The sequence below is a fragment of the Puma concolor genome, chromosome F2 (assembly GCF_028749965.1).
Source record: "Puma concolor isolate L17-30 chromosome F2, mPumCon1.1.hap2, whole genome shotgun sequence".
Lineage (NCBI taxonomy): Eukaryota > Metazoa > Chordata > Mammalia > Carnivora > Felidae > Puma > Puma concolor.
In genome coordinates, this window is record NC_141684.1 from 52,692,841 (window position 1) to 52,713,543 (window position 20,703).

Here is a 20,703-nt window from a genome sequence, read left to right on the forward strand (position 1 = left end):
GGAGAGTTAAAAGGCACTGTGATGGGGCGCCTGGGTGGCGCAGTCGGTTAAGCGTCCGACTTCAGCCAGGTCACGATCTCGCGGTCCGTGAGTTCGAGCCCCGCGTCGGGCTCTGGGCTGATGGCTCAGAGCCTGGAGCCTGTTTCCGATTCTGTGTCTCCCTCTCTCTCTGACCCTCCCCCGTTCATGCTCTCTCTCTGTCCCAAAAATAAATAAACATTGAAAAAAAAAAAAATTAAAAGGCACTGTGAGCTGCACTGAGTTCCTGGCATTTTAGTAATGATCAAAGCAGAAGGGGGAAAATGTATATATAATGCTAATATGAAAATATTGATATTAACTTATATAATAATATTTATATATAATAATCAGGACTGGAGTTGTATAAGAAGATTTAGAAATGCATGTGATTGGTTTTATTTATGATGCTTTCTCTAGAACAAATCACTGCCCTTACTTCTACAATTGTTCAGCATTTCTAATTAATTTCTGACCCAAAATCTAGTGCTTTTGTGTGTCACACAACAAATTATATAACACACTACATATGTAATTCAAGAACTTTTGGCACCAACCAACCTCATATTATGCAAACATTATGCTGATTTATTATTATATGAATTGTGTCTTATTCAAAACTATGTTGAAATCAGTAAGTATTTTGAGTGTAAACTTAGCCACTATAATTTAAATAGCTCTTCATTATTTGTAATGATTATACAAATTATTTTTGGGTGAGAGCACTAGGCATAGTATCCTATTAAAATGAGGGGAAAACATGTTTATGATAGTAAAGAATCATACCTTTACACAGGTACACGATTTGTATTATCAATAATTGTAGTGAAATATGAGATCTAATAGTGATTTTAAAGAGTAATCACAAAACATTAACTAAAGTGTCACCTGCATATGCCAAAGTAGTTAGATGGATTTTTTTTAATGCCCCTAGTTAGAAATTTTTAGGACAACATCCCAAAAACTAAAGATCAAATTAGAGACAAAGTGATATAGCATTTAGTACAATACAAATGAGAAAATGGAAACAAAGTAATGTGACCTCAGACTCACAAAACCAAGCAATAACAGAGCCACAGTTGTAACCCAGCTCTCTGGCAACAGAATAGCAAAGTATTCGTGGTCCCCAGATTGAGAGTCTTTTCTAATTTAATCTGTATTTTACAGACTTTTTGACCGTCAGCAAGTCATTTCATCTCTTTCAGTCTTAGTTTTCCTATTAAAAAAAGAAAGAAAACCAAAAAACAACAAAAACAAAAAAACAAGAGTACAATAATAATACATCATGAGATTTTGTGAAAATAATATGGATAAACAAGCTTAGAAATTTAGTGGGTAAAGGGCTTAGTGTAATACTTTGCACATAGAAGTGTTAAATAAATATTAGCTATTATTTTTATTGTATTTGCTCCTATTAATACTATGACTACCAGTATACTATATTTTCCACTAGACCGGATTGTCAATTTCAGCCATCAATGCAAAAGTTCTCTCATCACTCTATAAATATCCATCATCAAATAACTAAAAGGGAAGGACATCTGACTATGTGCCTCTTTGGGACCTTGAATATACTAACTCTACCATTAGTGTAATTAACCCATCACAAGCTCTCTTAAAACCTTGTCCCTTCTTACTCCTCTCTGTATATAAAGTAGCAAAATTCCAAAGATGTTTCTAATTGAATTGTTAACTATATGGTGCTTGAGCCAGGTTAAATGTTGAATATTGTCTGAGAAAAATCACATGGCCATGGTCTCTCTTTCAGTTCATATAGGTAGGCTCTCAACAGTACCCAAAATCTCTCCCACACTTTGCTAGCATGTTCTTTGTCTCATTTCCAAAGCAACTGCTTGGTATCTTTTCTTCACACCTCCAACTTCCAATTCTACTCACTGTGACTCCTCACCTGCAAGAGGTAAAAGCATTGTCTCAAACTTCCTTACGAATATCAAAGCAATCAATCACGAACCCCTATATTTTCATACCAATGCATCTATATGTTTATCTAACCTGGGTCCACCTGCATTTCTTCCAATTACAGTGGTCAAGGTAGCTCCTCTCCCATTAAAGGCTAGTTCTTCCACCTATACCCTAGATCCCACATGTTTGTACCTCACAAGTACCTGCTATTGTAAGATTCACTTCTCCTTATGAATTATTAATTTATTTCTCTTTCTTGAATATAACTATGCTCTTGTGCTCACGCATTGCAAACACACAACAAAAACTAAGAAAACTAAGATCAGGGCCACAACTTCCATTCACCACACATTACCCTCTGTGCAACACTATTTCCCTTGTTACACTTACCCATCATCTATAGTAACTATAGATAATCTCTTGTTAGACTTACCCATTATCTATAGTCACTAAATTACACTTCTTTAACTCCCAATTTCCTCATCCCACTCAAAACTGATTTTGTCCAAATTACTCTACTGATAGTAATCTTATCACATCACCAGTGGTCCCATATATGTTATCCATAGCTGTTTCTATGTCCTCATTTTAATTGACCTCTAGGCAGAATTTTTCACAATTGAACACTTTCTTCTTTTTAAAAATGCAGCTTTCCTTGTCATCGATGACACCATATTCATCTGTGGTTTTTTTCTACTTGCTGGTTGCTCCTCTTTAATCTCCTTATATGACGAAATATAAATGTTATAGTTGCCCAGATTAGGTCAGAGACTTTATCTTTTCTCTTTACTGTGTCCCAAGATTGTATAATCAGTCCTATGGATTTAAATAGAATTCATTGCTATCTATATATTTGTTGACATCAATTGTACATTTCTAATAGTGACTTTTGCATTAAGTTCCATCATCAGATGTGTATATAGAATTATTTGATTTGGCTTCCTGGCCATTACTTCAGAGATCATATGACCTAAACAGAGCTCTTATTTCCACTATTTAAACAAACAAACAAACAAACAAACAAAAAAGCAAGTAAAGAAACGACTTCACCCAAACCATCTCAGAGTAAGCATTTACTAATTTCCTTTCTTTCCACTCTTGCTGTCCATAATCAATCCTTTCCCCATAGCCAGAGTGATCTTTTAAAAACTATAAGTCACTTTTCTGTTTAAGATCCAACAAATAATATAAAATGGAATCATATAAACACTCAATCTGAAAAAGGACAGAAAAATTAAAATGGGTAAGAAAGAACACAAAATGATACATTTAAACCTAAGGATATCTACAATCATATTAAATTTAGAAGTAAAAACACTCAAATTGAAAGGCAGAGATTATCATATCACATTAACAAAGTAAGACTTAAATCTATACTTCCTTCATAAAATCCCCTTTATATATAAAGACACAAATAGGTCAAAAATTAACGGACAAAGACAAAAAATAGAACAGTGCTTTGCCAAAGGCTGAGGGAGTGGAGAATGGGGAGTTATTTTTTAATGAGTACAGAGTTTCAGTTTGATATGATGAAAAAGGTCTATAAATGAATATTGATAATGCTTATAAAACACTGTGAATGTACTTAATTTTACAGTTAAAAATAGTTACAATGGTAAATTTTGTTATGTATATTTTACTACAATAAAAAAAATCAATGTATAAAAAAAAAGTATTCCATGCCAAGCTTGAAGTGGCTATCTGATGCTAGAAAAAATACAACTTTTGGCAAATCACATTATCAGAGAAAAATAAGGTAATGTTATCAAAATCAGGTATGAATTTATCAAGAAAACAAAACTATCTTAATCATATATGCCCCTAAAAACAAGCAGCAAATTCATGAAGCAGAATCTGTTGTAGTACAAGGAGAAACAGACAAATGTAAAATTCTAAGAGGATTTCAGTATACCTCTGTCAATAAGGGACATAACAAGTAGACAGAAAATCGGTATCACTATATCAGATTTTAAAAACATTATCAAACAACTTGATTTAATAAACTTTCCAATACATTCTACCCAACAAAAGCAGAATGCATATTATTTGAAGTGCATGGAGAAACAAAAATCCAAGTTAAAGCATTTTCTTGGTCATGAAACATGCTTCATAAGATTGAAAGGGTTCAAGTCAGACAACATATTTTTCTAACTATAATGGGATTAAGTTAGAAAACAACTATGGGGAGATACCTGAAATATCCCCAAATAACTGAAAACTAAACACTCCCTTATATTAAAATTATGTACGAAAGAAGGGGAAAGAAAGAAAAAGTACTTTGAATTACATTCATATATAAATAGAAATTACTGGGATGCATATAAAACATATTTAGAGGGAAATTTATAATATTAAACACCTATATTAGAAAAAAAAGATGCCACTTTAGTGACCTCAGTTACCACTTTGACACATTACAAGAAGATTAATCCACAAAACAATGAAAATAGATCAATAAAAATCAAAGAGGAAAACAAGAGAAAACAAAACAGAGAAAACCAATAGTACCAAACATTGTTTTTAGATCAATGAAATCAACAACTCTACTCAAACTGATAATAAACTGATATGAAAAAAATTTCTAATATAAAAATAAGATAAAGTATCTCTACTGCTTCTACAGATACTACTTAGATAATAAGGGCATATTAAAAACAAATTTAGGTCAATAAATTTGTCAATTCAGATAAAATAGACAAAATCCTTGTGAGACAGAAATAACCAAAGAGCATCCATAAAAAATAGATAACCTAAATAGCTCCATATCTATTAATGAAATTGAATTTGTGGTTAAAAACCTTCATAGGAGGGATGCTTGACTGGCTTAGTGGGTTGAGCTTCTGACTCTCAATTTCAGCTCAGGTTATGATTCCAGGGTAATGGGATCCAGCCCTGCCTAGGGCTCCATACTGAGTATGGAGCCTGCTTATGATTCTTTCTCCTCCTCCTCCCCTTCCTCCTCCTCCTCCCCTTCCTCCTCCTCCTCCTCTTCCTCCTCCTCCTCCTCTTCCTCCTCCTCCTCCTCTTCCTCCTCCTCCTCCTCCTCCTCCTCCTCCTCCTCCTCTCCCCCTCTCTCTCCCGCTCACACACTCTCTCTTTCTTATTAAAACAAAAAATAAAATACTTAAAACAAAACAATAAACCTTCACAGGAAGAAAACTCCAGGACCAGATGGCCTCACTAATGAAATTTATCAAAAATTTAAGAGGAAATAACACCAATTTTATGCAAACTTTTCCAACAAATTCAAGAGAAAGAAAAGTTTATGATCATTCTGTGAAGTCAGCATCACTCTGATACAAAAAATCAACAAAGACATTACAAGGAAAGGAAAAGGGAGGGAGGGGAAGGGAGGGGAAGGAAGGAAAGGGGGAGTGCAGGGGAGGGGAGGGGGAGGGAGGTGGAGGGGAGAGGAGGAAAAGAAAGGGAGGGGAGGGAGAGCTGAGGGGAGTGAAGGAACAGGACTAATATCCCTCATAAATAGAAGTAGAAATTCTTAATAAATATTAGCAAGTAAAATGCAATAATACATAGGATAACACATCATAACTAAATGGGATTTATGTCAGGATTACAAAATTGGTTTCATATTCAAAAATCAACCATTTGTAATTCACCATATTGACAAAAAATAAACTAAACCAAAACAAAAACAATACATTCATCTACATGGACACAGAAAAAGCATTTGGTAAAATTTAATATACATTCCTGATAAGAACGTTCAGAAAACTAGAAATAGAAGGATACCTCTTCATCTTCATGAAAGGTATCTATGGAAAAACCTACAGCTAACATCATACTTAATGGTAAAGACTGAATGCTTTCCTTCTATGATCAGAAACAATGAAAGGATTGTTCAACATCATCTCTACTACAGTACTGTAATAGAAGAATCTGGCCTATGATGTGAGGGAAAATAAAATGCATTGGGATTAGAAGAGAAGTAAAACTACATTTGCAGACGACAGGATCTTGTATCATGCAAGTTTGGTAAACTCATTTACTCATCAACTTTTATTCCCTAAAGTAACTATCCACAAAAATGTTGAGAAACAAATATGCAGTGGAACTCATAATAACTACTTTTAAATTTTAAGGTAAATAAAAATAATGTAAACTTATACAATAATAAATTATATATTCATAGTAGTTCAACCTAAGTTCTATACCATGTGTGTCCATATAGTTTATTTACTTTTGCATTTCAGTGACTGCATTAAGTAGTTTAGTGAATGAAATAAAGGCATAATGTAAAAATTAAGGGTATTTACTGAACTTAATTTTAATCAAGAAACTTATATGGAGACAGCAGACTAGCCTAATAACTGCTAGGTTTAACTTCACTATCTGTTAAGAAAATCATTTTTTTTAAACTTTGCTTATTTTGCAGGACATCATGGTACAGTTTGCGTATGAGAAAATAAACCTTATTTTACATGTTACTATAACCATATTCTGATTGAGTCCACAAAAGCAGATTCCAGATCGTCTCAAAACTCGATCCTGTTTTCATATGGGCTCTAAACCCTTTTACAGCCTATCTCTGTATACAGCCCTTTTGAAATCAATGGAAATTCCTTGTTCAAGTCAACAGTATGAGCGTATGAAACCAAATGGAGAAAATGACCCTTCAGATACTATTGCTCTTGAAATGGAAAAGTTACCTTTTTATTACAATACAACACATTTCCTATTTCAAGGGCAGTAAAGTTATGTGTTAAAAAGTATTTCTACAATAGCCTTCACATTTAGCAACACACTGATGTATTAAAACTGAATTGAGATTTTAGGAATGAAAATAATGAAAACAAAAGTAAATAGTGCTCCTTTAAAGTAGTTTTATGAACTGGTTACCAATTGTAATAATGGTTTTGAAACTGCTGGAATGCAAAGAAAAAAAAAACCCTACCATTTTCATTTTTAAATAACTTGAGAAATCTAACTTATTAAAGCTTAAATGGAGTAACTCTAATTATATATTTTATATATAGTGGTGTGTATACGTATTTAACTATTTTTTAGTGTAAATTATAGTGGCATTAATTACATTCACGATGTCATCGCTTCAAATGAAAATCTGTACCCATTAAGCAATAATTCCATCTTCCCTTTACCCCACTCCTGGCAACCTCTAATCTACTTTCTGACTCTTTGAATTTGCCCATTTGTGCAGTTACGCAATATCTGTTCTTTTATGCCTGGTTTATTTCATTTAGCATAATATTTTCAAGAGTCATCCATGTTGTAGCCTGTATCATAATCCATTTTTATGGCTGAATAATAATGTATATTGTTTATCCCACATTTTGTTTATCTATTCATTGGTTGATAAGACACCTGGTTTGTTTCCACCTTTTGACTACTGTAAATTATGCTACTATGATTGTTTGTATACACATACCAGTTTGAATCCCTATTTTTAATTCTTTTGGATATATACCTAAGAATGAAATTATTGAGTCATATGGTAATCCTATGTTTAATGCTTTGAGGAATTCTCAAACTATTTTCCACAGTAGCTATGCCATTTTACTTTCCTACCAGGGATATACAAGGGTCCCAATTTCTCCACATCTTCACCAGCATTTATTATTTTACCTTTTTTGTGTGTTATATCCATCCTAGTAGGTATGACATGAAATCTCGTGGTTTTGATTAACATTTCCCTCATGACTGATGATGCTGAGCATCTTCTCATATGCTTATTGGTCATTTTCACATTTTCTTTGAATAAATGTCTGGTTCTTTGCCCATTTTATAATAGTGTTTGCTTTTGTTGTTGTTGTTGACTTGTAAGAGTTCTTTACATATTCTATATACTAAAACCTTACCACAAGAATGTGATTTGTAAATATTTTTTTCTGTTTCTCTGGTTGTCATTTCACTCTATTGATAGTGCCATTGGCCTATGCTTTTAGGGCCATATTTAAAAAATCATTGCTAAGTCCAAGGTAATGAAGATTCATCCCTATATTTTCTTCTACGAGATTATAGTTTTAGCTTTAAATTTATGTATTTTGATCCATTTTTATTTTTATATATGGTATAAGATGAGGGTCTATTTTAATTATTTGCATGTAATATTCAGTTTCCCCAGCACCAGTGGTTGAAGAAACTATACTCTCCCCACTGAAAGATTATAGCATCCTTGCCTAATGTCAGTTGCAATATATATATTTCTGTGGTGTCAATTTTACTCCAGTGGTGCATATGGATATCCTTACCATATGATTTTGATTATTATACCTTTGTAAGTTGGAAATTGTGAAGTATGAGCTTAACTTTGTTATTTTTTTTTCAAGATTGGTTTGACTAACTCAAGGTCCCTTAAAATTCCATATTAAATTTATAAGGGTTTGTCTATCTTAATGCAAAACATCTCTGACATTTTGACAGGAATTGCATTGATTCTGTATTTTCATGGCGTCATCTTAACAATATTAAGTCTTGCATATATTTAATATTAAATTTATTCCATTAATTTCTTTCATCAATGTTTTATAGATTTCAATGTACAGGTCTTGTACCTCATTGGTTACATTTATTCCTAACAGTTTATTCTTTTTGATATTATTGAAAATGAAATTGTTTACTCAATTTCCTTTTCAGATTGTTTGTTGCTAATATAAGAAATACAGATCATTTTTGCAAGTTCATTTTCCATCTATCAAATTTCCTGAATTTTAAAATTCGATGTAGAAATATTTTGTGGATTCAAGTGTTCTACATACAAGATCATGTCATCTATGAACAGAAATAATTTTACTTATTCTTTTCAATTTGTATGCCTTTTCTTTACATTTCTTGCCTAATTACTCTGGCAAGAACATCAGATAATTATGTCAGATAACAGTGGTGAAAGCAGATATCCTTGTCTTGTTCCTTATCTTAGAGTAAAAGCTTTTAGTCATTTACCATTATGTATGAGGTTAGTTGTGGACCTCTACCATGTAGAGAAAGATTTCTTCTAAACATTTTTGAGTGTTTTTATCATGATGGATGTGACAAATTATACTTTTATGCATCATTTAAAGTTATCATGCAGGCATTTTTCCTTTATTACATTAATGTAGTATAATACATAGACAGATTTTTATATGTTGAACCATCCTTGCTTTCTTTGTGTAAAGCCCACTTGGTCATCTTTATAGTCCATTTAATATACTGCTGAAATCACATTAGTAGTACTTTGTTGAAAATTTTTGCATCAATATCATAGACAAGGGATATTGGTGTAATTTTCTTTTCTTGTAGCACCTTTATCTGGCTTTGTTTTTAGGGTAATGCTAACCTCATAAAATAAGTTAGGAAGTATTAATCTCTCTTCATTTTAGAAGAGTTTATGAAGAATTGGTATAAATCTACCAGTGATTAATTCACCAGCAGTTGTCTGCTTTTCTTTGTTGGGAGGTATTTCTTTGAATTTTTAATTATTGATTCAATCTGCTTACTTGTTAGAGATCTATTATGATTACCTTTATCTTTTTGAGACCGTTTTGGAGTTCGTGTATTTATCAGAATTGAACCATTTACTCTAGCTTCTCCAATTTGTTGGCATATAGTTGCTCATAGTATTTTCCTACAATCCTTTCTATGCCTTTAAATTCAGTAAAATGTTCCTGTCTTTTCTGATTTTAGTAATTTGAGTCATTTACCTTTTTTCCTAGTCAATCTGAATAAATATTTTTTATTCAAGGATAATATATAGTGTTATATTAATTTCAGATATATAATACAATGATTCAACAATTCTATACATTACTCAGTGCTCATCACAAATGTGGTCTTAATCCCCTTCACCTTTTTCATCCATCCCTCCTACACACCTTCTGGCAACACAACCACCAATTTATTCTCTATATTTCAGTCTTTTTTTTTTTTTAATCTCATTTTTTCTTTGTTTGCTTGTTGTTTCTTAAATTCTGTATATGAGTAAGGTCATATGGTATTTTTATTGCTCTAATTTATTTCACTTAGCATGATATCCTCTAGATCCATCTGTGATGATGCAAATAAGATTTTGTTCTTTTTTATGGCTGAGTAATAGTCCAGCATGCGTGTGTGTGTGTGTGTATGTGCAAGCATGTGTGTGTGCATGCTTGTGTATTTTATACCATCACTTTTAGCATCTTGTTCTATTTTTTTAAGTTTATTTATTTATTTTGAGAGAGAGAAAGGAGGGGGAGGGACAGAGACAGACAGAGAGAGAGAGAGAGAGAGAGAGAGAGAGAGAGAGAGAGAGAAAGAACCTCAAGCAAGCTCCATGATCAATCTCATGAAATGCAAGATCATGACCTGAGCCAAAATCAAGAGTCAGACACTTAACTGACTGAGTTATCAAGATATCCAGATGCCCCTTTAGCATATTGTTCTAAAAGTTGTTTTGAGGGGCACCTGGCTCGCTCATTGGAAGAGCATGAGACTCTTGATCTTGAGGTCATGAGTTCAAGTCACATGTTGGGTGTAGAATAACATAGATAGATAGATAGATAGATAGATATGTTGTTTTTAATTTAGAATATCATAAATAAAGTAGTATGAATTTTATGAAACATTTTTAGGGCATGATAAATGACTTGGTCCATTATAGTCCATACGCATTTTTTTCGCTAATAATATCTCATTTCATTTCCACAGCACTTTGCATCGGTATTATTATTCACATTTCAGAAGTGACAAAATAAAGATTATAAAAGTTTAATGATAAATTCATAATTTGTGAATGGGAGAACCAGAATGCAAAGTCAGGTCTCAAGTCTATATCCCACACTCTTTCAACAATACAATACTCCTAGAATATTACCCTCTGGTGATTTCAGTAAACTATGAACATAAAATGTTTACAATTGAAGAATGTGTAGAATTTTCAAAACTATTTTTTTGTTACCAAAGTTATTGCTGTTTTCAAATAAGAGAATGAACACTTTTACACTATTTTACTTAATAAAAGTGCAAATACACCAGGGGACGCACTTTCATTTCTTTTGCCAGATGGTATCATTTTAAAGTTTGAGACATGTGTCAAAACACTCATATCTAAAAATAAGAATAGCATAAACAAACAAACAACAACAAACAACTTTCCAAGGTTCATTTGATTTGTGGAACTTTTCACTAGTTTAGAATCATTATTTATTTAGAAAGATTATGTGTTTTGTTTTTATTTCCTAGTCAGCATTGTACTACTGTTACTTCCTCTCTCTATAAATAATAGCAACCTGCATGCTCCCTAGGGTGGTCAGTCCTCTGAAACCCAGCGGGAAAAAAGTGTCTCCATATTTTGGCATTAAAGTCCTTATTTTTTGCAATCAGAATGCCATTTACTTTGTACAATACAGAATCTTTTGTATGAGTTTCTGGAAAATTTAATGTAGGAAATTTGATGAGGCTATGTAAACACAATAGTCTCCTAGAGGTAGACCCATGATAAAAAGAAATGTGACAATTTACATTGATCAAAGGAATAGACAGACTCCTGAGCTGTTGCAAAAAATGAAGGCTACAAGTGATTAGCCAGATTCAGTTTATTATAACAGGATATTCAATTATTCTGATATTACAAAATAAAGGAATATGCACTCTCTTGAATATTTCTATACATATTTTTTAAAATTTTTAAGTGTTTCTTTGGAAAAAATACAACTTCTTGTAAAATAAATATAGCATTGCAGCGCAGAGTTTTCATATGTGCTAATTTATTTCAGTCTACAGAAGGTAATTCAAAAATTAATAACTAATTCTACTACACAGTAAGGTTCACTTAATAGCATGTCTATTTAAATCTCTGTGTTTTGTGAAATACATATTGGAGTAGAAAAGTAACATCATTTGGCCCCATTAAATTAATGGTATATAAATTAATGCTTATTTTGAGTATCCTGTTAATTTAACAGAGAACAATAGGTAATCTGAATGTCTATCAGTACAGGAATGGTGGATAAACTATGCTACTAATATATGGAGCATATTGAACTGTTTACTCTCTAGTGATACTTATCTTTTTCTCCAACCTTGTCAACTTTTAATTATATCTCCAGGAACAGAGTTCTCATTTAGATTCCACAATGAAAAGCACTTGTGTAATATTTAAAGGAAAAGAGAAAAAGGAAACCATTATTCTCTGCTGTTAGAGATAAATAGCTGAACAGATGTGAAGCATGAAGCTAGTTCCACGTGGGCTTTTGTTAATCATCTGCAATTGCGGTAATTGATAGGCACTTCCTGGGTTTGGGGATTTACTAATTTCTTGGAATCTATAAAGGGTGATCATTATTCTTTGCCCCTTCCCCTACTGTCAACTTAAAAAAAAACAAAACACAAAAATCTATTTTCTTTTAGCACATGCTCCTGCTAAAATGTATAATTCCAGCCCTTGAGGCAAAAAAAAGACAATTATACATTTTTTTAAATTAATGACTTAAATCCCTATGCATTGACAATGGAGAAAAGTTCACAAAATATCATTTCATGAAAACAAAAGAATGCTACAGAAGGATGTTTACTTTGTGAAATTATGAAAGTCTGTGTTAATAAACTGTTCTCACAAAATTTGTTTATATTATGAAACATGTTTACACAAGCACACATATGGCAGTAAGACAATTAAAGCACAAAACTATAACCTCTATGAATCTCAAAATTATTTAACCTGATACAGCATACATTTCATTTTTAATAACTAATAATGGTAGTGAAAATATTAACAAAGTATTTTTTCTAATTTTTATTCATTTCTAAGCAAGAGAGAGAAAGAGAGCGTGAGAGGAGGAGGTAAGAGAGATAGGGAGACACAGAATCCAAAGCATGCTCCAGGCTCTGAGCTGTCAGCACAGAGCCAGACATGGGGCTCAAACTCATAAGCCATGAGATCACGACCTGAGCCGAAGTTGGATGCTTAACAGACTGAGCCACTCAGGAGCCCTTAGCAAAACTAAATTTTTTAAAGATTAGTCAAAGTTTTATGAAAATTATAATTGCTCATAAATGACTAAACTGTTTTGTATCAAGGTACACAGTTGTTCTAGTTTATGAAAATGTTTGCTCTTTCCATTCTCCACGTCCATTTACACTTCTTTTCTATTGTTTTATCCTGATTGTAAATTCTGTATTTACCACTCTTCCAAAGCTCATATACTTTAGAAAAGTAGACATCAGCACCAACTTCAGGATTAGTCCCTAGCTGGCTTAGTTTAGGGTGATTGATGTAAGAAGTGCATTTCAAGCAAAGGAGAGATGTAAAACATATTTGGGCATACTGAAACATAACTTCCCACGCTTCAAGTGTTTCTGGGAGATACTTTCTCTTTCTATATGATGTAAAGCAGGGTTTTTAGATCATGGGTTTTCCTGGAAGCTATTTTATGAGTTTGAGAAAAATCAACAACAAGAAAAATTATACTCCCTTAAGGCAGACAAAGTATCCTCTTGTGTTCTCATGCTAAAGGTCAGTAGCATCTGCTGAGGAGGATGCAAATAACCGCTGCTGGCACAGGAAAACCTTCCTGCCTGCCCCATATCCTCTCCCTGCCAGTGCTGGAGTTCACCAGCGTGTCCATGGTGCCACCCACATGTTCACAAATTGGCTGGCATAGGGGGGTGGGATCAACAAGTTTGGCAACAAGTCCTTCCAACAGACCAAGCCCCTCACCCTGGAGTTCACCATCAACATGTACCCTCTTATCAATTGTATTTTTGGTACAAAGGAGTCCCTGTATGAGAAGGCCAGCTCCGTCGCAGCCACATTTCAGCACATGAGGGAGGAATCTGATAAAATTGAATGAGAAGGACTACAGAAGGGGCCCTGATTGTACACGAGCACCTGCTACTGCACGTGTTCCTGCTGCAGCTGGCAACAACTTTCTTCACATTACCTGGTGGTGAACTTAACCCAGGAGAAGATGAAATTGAAGAACTCAAATGCTTAATGAAAAGGATACTGGGTTATCAAAATGTAGTCCTGCAAGATGGGGTCATTGATGACTGCATTGGTAACGGGTGGAGGCAAAATACTGAACCTCCTTAGTATTCATATATTCTTCCACATATTAGAAAACCTAAGGAATGTGATGGAGCTGTTCTGGTTCAACTTCAAGAGAAAGCCTTGTTTGCAGTCCCTAAAAATTACAAGCTGGTAGCTGCACCATTGTTTAAACTGTACAACAGTACTCTAGGTTATGGACCCATCATTTCTAGTCTCCCTCCGTTTCTGAGCAGGTTCAATTTTGTATACAATTGGATTTCCACACAGTGTAAAAGTAAAAGAAGTTGTCTCTATGAGCACAGCTATACAGTATAGAAAAAACATGGTATAAAAAGTTGTTGGTTTTTTTTATCTCTTTCCCAATCCCTAAATTGCTACCTACTTTCTGTCATTTGAATAGTGAAGTTAATATGAAGAACTAGAGAATGGTGAAAACAAATGTGATAATGTTTAATTTACTTTTGGTTCTTCTAATACTTTTTTGTACATAATTAAAGAACATGGACTTCTTCCTATTTGTATTTTTTTTATTTCACATTAATTTGTAAAATTCTTTAAAACCATAGACAAATAGTGGGAATATGGCGGCGTAGGAGGACGCTGGGCTCACCGCGTCCTGCGGATCACTTAGATTCCACCCACACCTGCCTAAATAACCCAGAATATCGCCAGAAGACTAGCAGAATGGATTCTCCAGAGCCAAGCATAGACGAGAGGTCCACAGAAGAGGGTAGGAAGGGCGGAGAGGCGGTGCGGGCTACAGACTGCCGGGAGGGGGCCAGGGCGGACAGGCGGCCCACCAGCAAAGCAGAGCCCCCGAGTCTGGCTTGCAAAAGCAGAGGGGCCGGACAGAGTGTGTTCCGACAGAAAGCGGGACTTAACATCTGGAAGGTTATAAGCTAACAGCTCTGCTCAGAGAGCAGGAAGGCTGGAGGACAACTGGAGGGAGAGTTGTTGAGCCCCGACAATAGAGCACTGCTTGGCGGGGAACAAAGGCGCTCGCCAGCGCCATCTCCCTTGCCCATCCCCCAGCCAAAATCCCAAAGGGAACCAGTTCCTGTCAGGGAACTTGCTTGCACCACGCAAACACCCAACGCTGTGCTTCTGCAGATCCGTCCCTCCAGCGGGTCTGACTCCCTCCTGGTGCTGCAGGGCCCCTCTCGAAGCGGATCTCCAAAGGAAAAGCGAGCTGAGGCTACCCCTCCCACCCCCGTGAACCTTGCCGATCCACACCAGCTAATACGCCTGATACCCAGAACCACAAGCCTGGCAGTGTGCAAGTAGCCAAGACGGGCCACAACACCCCACAGTGAATCCCGCCCCTAGGAGAGGGGAAGAGAAGGTACACACCAGTCTGATTGTGGCCCACATCAGGTCTGACTGTGGCCCCGCCGACCAATGCAAGTTATTCAAGACAGCACAGGGGAAGTGCCCTGCAGTTCCGCACCACTCCAGGGACGATCCAAAATGACGAAACACAAGAATTCCCCTCAAAAAAAACCTCCAGGAAATAACGACAGCTAACGAATTGATCAAAAACGATTTAAACAATATAACGGAGTGAATTTAGAACAATACTCACAAAATTAATCGCTGGGCTTGAAAACAGTATAAAGGACATCAGAGAATCTACTGCTACAGAGATCAAGGGACTAAGAAACAGCCAGGAGGAGCTAAAAATTGCTATAAATGAGGTGCAAAATAAAATGGAGATGACCACCTCGGATTGAAGAGGCAGAGGAGAGAATAGGTAAACTAGAAGATAAAATTATGGAAAAACAAGAAGCTGATAAAAAGACAGATAAAAAAATCCAGGAGTATGAGGGGAGAATTAGAGAACTAAGTGATGCACTAAAGAGAAATAATATACTCATAATTGGTATTCCAGAGGAGGAAGAGACAGGGAAAGGTGCTGAAGGTGTACTTGAAGAAATCATAGCTGAGAACTTCCCTGATCCGGGTAAGGAAAAAGGCATTGAAATCCAAGAGGCACAGAGAACTCCCTTCAGAGGTAACTTGAATCGATCTTCTGAACAATATATCATAGTGAAACTGGCAAAATACAAGGATAAAGAGAAAATTCTGAAAGCAGCTACGGATAAACGTGCTCTAACATATAAAGGGAGACCCATAAGACTAGTGACGGATCTCTCTACTGAAACTTGGCAGGTCAGAAAGGAATGGCAGGAAATCTTCAATGTGCTGAACAGAAAAAAATATGCAGCCGAGAATCCTCTATCCAGCCAATCTGTCATTTAGAATAGAAGGAGAGATAAAGGTCTTCCCAAACAAACAAAACCTGAAGGAATTCGTCACCACTAAACCAGCCCTACAAGAGATCCTAAGAGGGATCCTGTAAGACAAAGTACCAGAGACATCCCTACAAGCATGAAATCTACAGACATCACAATGACTCTAAACCCGTATCTTTCTATAATAACACTGAATGTAAATGGACTAAATGCTCCAACCAAAAGACATAGGGTATCAGAATGGATAAAAAAAACAAGACCTATCTATTTGTTGTCTACAAGACACTCATTTTAGACCTGAGGACACTTTCAGATTGAAAGTGAGGTGATGGAGAACTATCTATCATGCTGCTGGAAGTCAAGAGAAAGCTGGAGTAGCCACTTTTATCAGACAAACTAGACTTTAAATTAAAGGTTGTAACAAGAGACGAAGAAGGGCATTATATAATAATTACAGGGTCTATCCATCAGGAAGAGCTAACAATTATAAACGTCTATGTGCCAAATATGGGAGCCCCCAAATATATAAAACAATTAGTCACAAACATAAGCAACTTTATTGACAAGAATGCGGTAATTGCAGGGGAGTTTAATACCCCACTTAAAACAATGGATAGATCATCTAGACACATGGTCAATAAAGAAACAAGGGCCCTGAATGATACATTGGATCAGATACACTTGACAGATATATTTAGAACTCTGCATCCCAAAGCAACAGAATATACTTTCTTCTCGAGTGCACATGAAAAATTCTCCAAGATAGATCACATACTGGGTCACAAACAGGCCTTCATAAGTATACAAGAATTAAGATCATACTATGCTTACTTTCAGACCACAATGCTATGAAGCTTGAAATCAACCACAGGAAGAAGTCTGGAAAACCTCCAAAAGCATGGAGGTTAAAGAACACCCTACTAAAGGGGCGCCTGGGTGGCGCAGTCGGTTAAGCGTCCGACTTCAGCCAGGTCACGATCTCGCAGTCCGTGAGTTCGAGCCCCGCGTCGGGGTCTGGGCTGATGGCTCAGAGCCTGGAGCCTGTTTCAGATTCTGTGTCTCCCTCTCTCTCTGCCCCTCCCCCGTTCATGCTCTGTCTCTCTCTGTCCCAAAAATAAATAAACGTTGAAAAAAAAATTTAAAAAAAAAAAAAAAGAACACCCTACTAAAGAATGAATGGGTCAACCAGGCAATTAGAGAAGATATTAAAAAGTATATGGAAAAAACGAAAATGAAAATACAACAATCCAAACGCTTTGGGATGCAGTGAAGGCAGTCCTGAGAGGAAAACACATTGCAATCCAGGCCTATCCCAAGAAACAAGAAAAATCCCAAATACAAAATTTAACAGCACACCTAAAGGAAATAGAAGCAGAGCAGCAAAGACACCCCAAACCCAGAAGAAGAAGAGAAATAATAAAGATCAGAGCAGAAATAAGCAATATAGAATCTAAAAAAACTGTAGAGCAGATCAACGAACCAAGAGTTGGTTTTTTGAAAAAAATGAACAAAATTGATAAACCTCTAGCCATGCTTCTCAAAAAGAAAAGGGAGATGACCCAAATAGATAAAATCATGAATGAAAATGTAATTATTACAACCAATTCCTCAGAGATACAAGCAATGATCAGGGAAAACTATGAAAAATTATATGCCAACAAACTGGACAACCTGGAAGAAATGGACAAATTCCTAAACACCCACACGCTTCCAAAACTCAAACAGGAGGAAATGGAAAGCTTGAACAGACCCATAACCAGCAAAGAAATTGAATCAGTTATCAAAAACCTCCCAACAAATAGAAGTCCAGGACCAGATGGCTTCCTGGGGGAATTCTACCAGATATTTAAAGCAGAGATAATACTTATCCTTCTCAAGCTATTCCAAAAAATAGAAACGGAAGGAAAACTTCCAGACTCATTCTATGAAGCCAGTATGACTTTGATTCCTAAACCAGACTGAGACCCAGCAAAAAAAGAGAACTACAAGCAAATATCCCTGATGAATATGGATGCAAAAATTCTCAATAAGATACTAACAAATCGAATTCAGCAGCTTATAAAAAGAATACTGGGACGCCTGGGTGGCTGAGTCGGTTAAGCGTTCAAGCCCCGCGTCAGGCTCTGTGCTGACTGCTCAGAGCCTGGAGCCTGTTTCAGATTCTGTGTCTCCCTCTCTCTCTGACCCTCCCCCATTCATGCTCTGTCTCAAAAATAAATACACGTTAAAAAAAATTTAAAAAAAAAGAATTATTCACCATGATCAAGTGGGATTCATTCCTGGGATGCAGGGCTGGTTCAACATTCGCAAATCAATCAACGTGATACATCACATTAATACAAGAAAGATAAGAACCATATGATCCTGTCAATCGATGCAGAAAAAGCATTTGACAAAATCCAGCACCCTTTCTTAATAAAAACCCTCGAGAAAGCCGGGATAGAAGGAACATACTTAAACATCATAAAAGCCATTTATGAAAAGCCCACAGCTAAGATCATCCTCAATGGGGAAAAACTGAGCGCTTTCCCCCTGAGATCAGGAACACGACAGGGATGTCCACTCTCACCGCTGTTGTTTAACATACTGTTGGAAGTGCTAGCATCAGCAATCAGACAACAAAAGGAAATCAAAGGCATCAAAATTGGCAATGAGGAAGTCAAGCTTTCACTTTCTGCAGATGACATGATATTATACATGGAAAATCTGATAGACTCCACCAGAAGTCTGCTAGAACTGATACATGAATTTAGCAAAGTTGCAGGATACAAAATCAATGTACAGAAATCAGTTGCATTCTTAGACACTAATAATGAAGCAACAGAAAGACAAATAAAGAAACTGATCCCATTCCCAAAGATGTACAAGATCTGTATGCTGAAAACTATAGAAAGCTTTGAAGGAAACTGAAGAAGATATAAAGAAATGGAAAAACATTCCGTGCTCATGGGTTGGAAGAATAAATATTGTTAAAATGTCAATACTACCCAAAGCTATCTACACATTCAATGCAATCCCAATCAAAATTGCACCAGCATTCTTCTCAAAGCTAGAACAAGCAATCCTAAAATTCATATGGAACCGCAAAAGGCCACGAATAGCCAAAGTAATTTTGAAGAAGACCAAAGCAGGAGGCATCACAATCCCAGACTTTAGCCTCTACTACAAAGCTGTCATCATCAAGACAGCATGGTATTGGCACAAAAACAGACACATAGACCAATGGAATAGAATAGAAACCCCAGAACTAGACCCACAAAAGTATGGCCAACTAATCTTTGACAAAGCAGGAAGAATATCCAATGGTAAATAGACAGTCTCTTTAACAAATGGTGCTGGGAGAGCTGGACAGCAACATGCAGAAGAATGAAACTAGAACACTTTCTTACACCATTCACAAAAATAAACTCAAAATGGATAAAGGACCTGAATGTGAGACAGGAAACCATCTAAACACTAGAGGAGAAAGCAGGAAAAGGCCTCTCTGACCTCAGCTGCAGCAGTTCTTACTTGACACATCCCCAAAGGCAAGGGAATTAAAAGCAAAAATGAATTATTGGGACCTCATGAAGATAAAAAGCTTCTGCACTGCCAAGGAAACAATCAATAATACTAAAAGGCAACCGATGGAATGGGAAAAGATATTTGTAAATGACATATTGGGCAAAGGGCTGGTATCCAAAATCTATAAAGAGCTCACCAAACTCCACAACCAAAAAACAAATAATCAATCCAGTGCAGAAATGGGCAGAAAATGTGAATAGACACTTCTCTAAAGAAGACATCCAGATGGCCAACAGACACATAAAAAGATGCTCAACATCGCTCCTCATCAGGGAAATACAAATCAAAACCACACTCAGATATCACCTCATGCCAGTCAGAGTGGCCAAAATGAACAAATCAGGAGACTACAGATGCTGGCGAAGATGTGGAGAAACGGGAACCCTCTTGCACTGTCGGTGGGAATGCAAACTGGTGCAGCCACTATGGAAAACAGTGTGGAGGTTCCTCAAAAAATTAATAGACCAAATAGCCAAATTATTAAAAATAGCCAAATTATGGAAAGAGCCTAAATGTCCATCAACTGATGAATGGATAAAGAAATTGTGGTTTATATATACAATGGAGTACTACATGGCAATGAGAAAGAATGAAATATGGCCCTTTGTAGCAACGTGGATGGAACTGGAGAGTGTGATGCTAAGTGAAATAAGCCATACAGAAAAAAACAGATACCGTATGTTTTCACTCTTATGTGGATCCTGAGAAACTTGACAGAAACCCAAGGGGAGGGGAAGGAAAAAAAAAAAAAAAAAAGAAAAGAGAGGTTACAGTGGGAGAGAGCCAAAGCATAAGAGACTCTTAAAAACCGAGAACAAACTGAGGGTTGACGGGGTGTGGGAGGGAAGGGAGGGTGGGTGATGGCTATTGAGGAGGGCATCTTTTGGGATGAGCACTGGGTGTTGTATGGAAACCAATTTGACAACAAATTTCATATATGAAAAAAAAGATAGACAAATAAGA

General features: G+C 35.9%; 1 long non-coding RNA gene and 1 pseudogene across 1 annotated transcript in view; one reads left to right on the forward strand and one right to left on the reverse strand.

The window, feature by feature from the left end:
* LOC147572014 (uncharacterized) overlaps window positions 1-20,703 on the reverse strand; it is a 217,686-nt gene that overhangs the window by 81,025 nt on the left and 115,958 nt on the right. The gene's annotated exons all lie outside the window — the stretch shown is intronic.
* Window positions 13,498-14,239, forward strand: LOC112859320 (cleavage and polyadenylation specificity factor subunit 5 pseudogene; annotated as a pseudogene).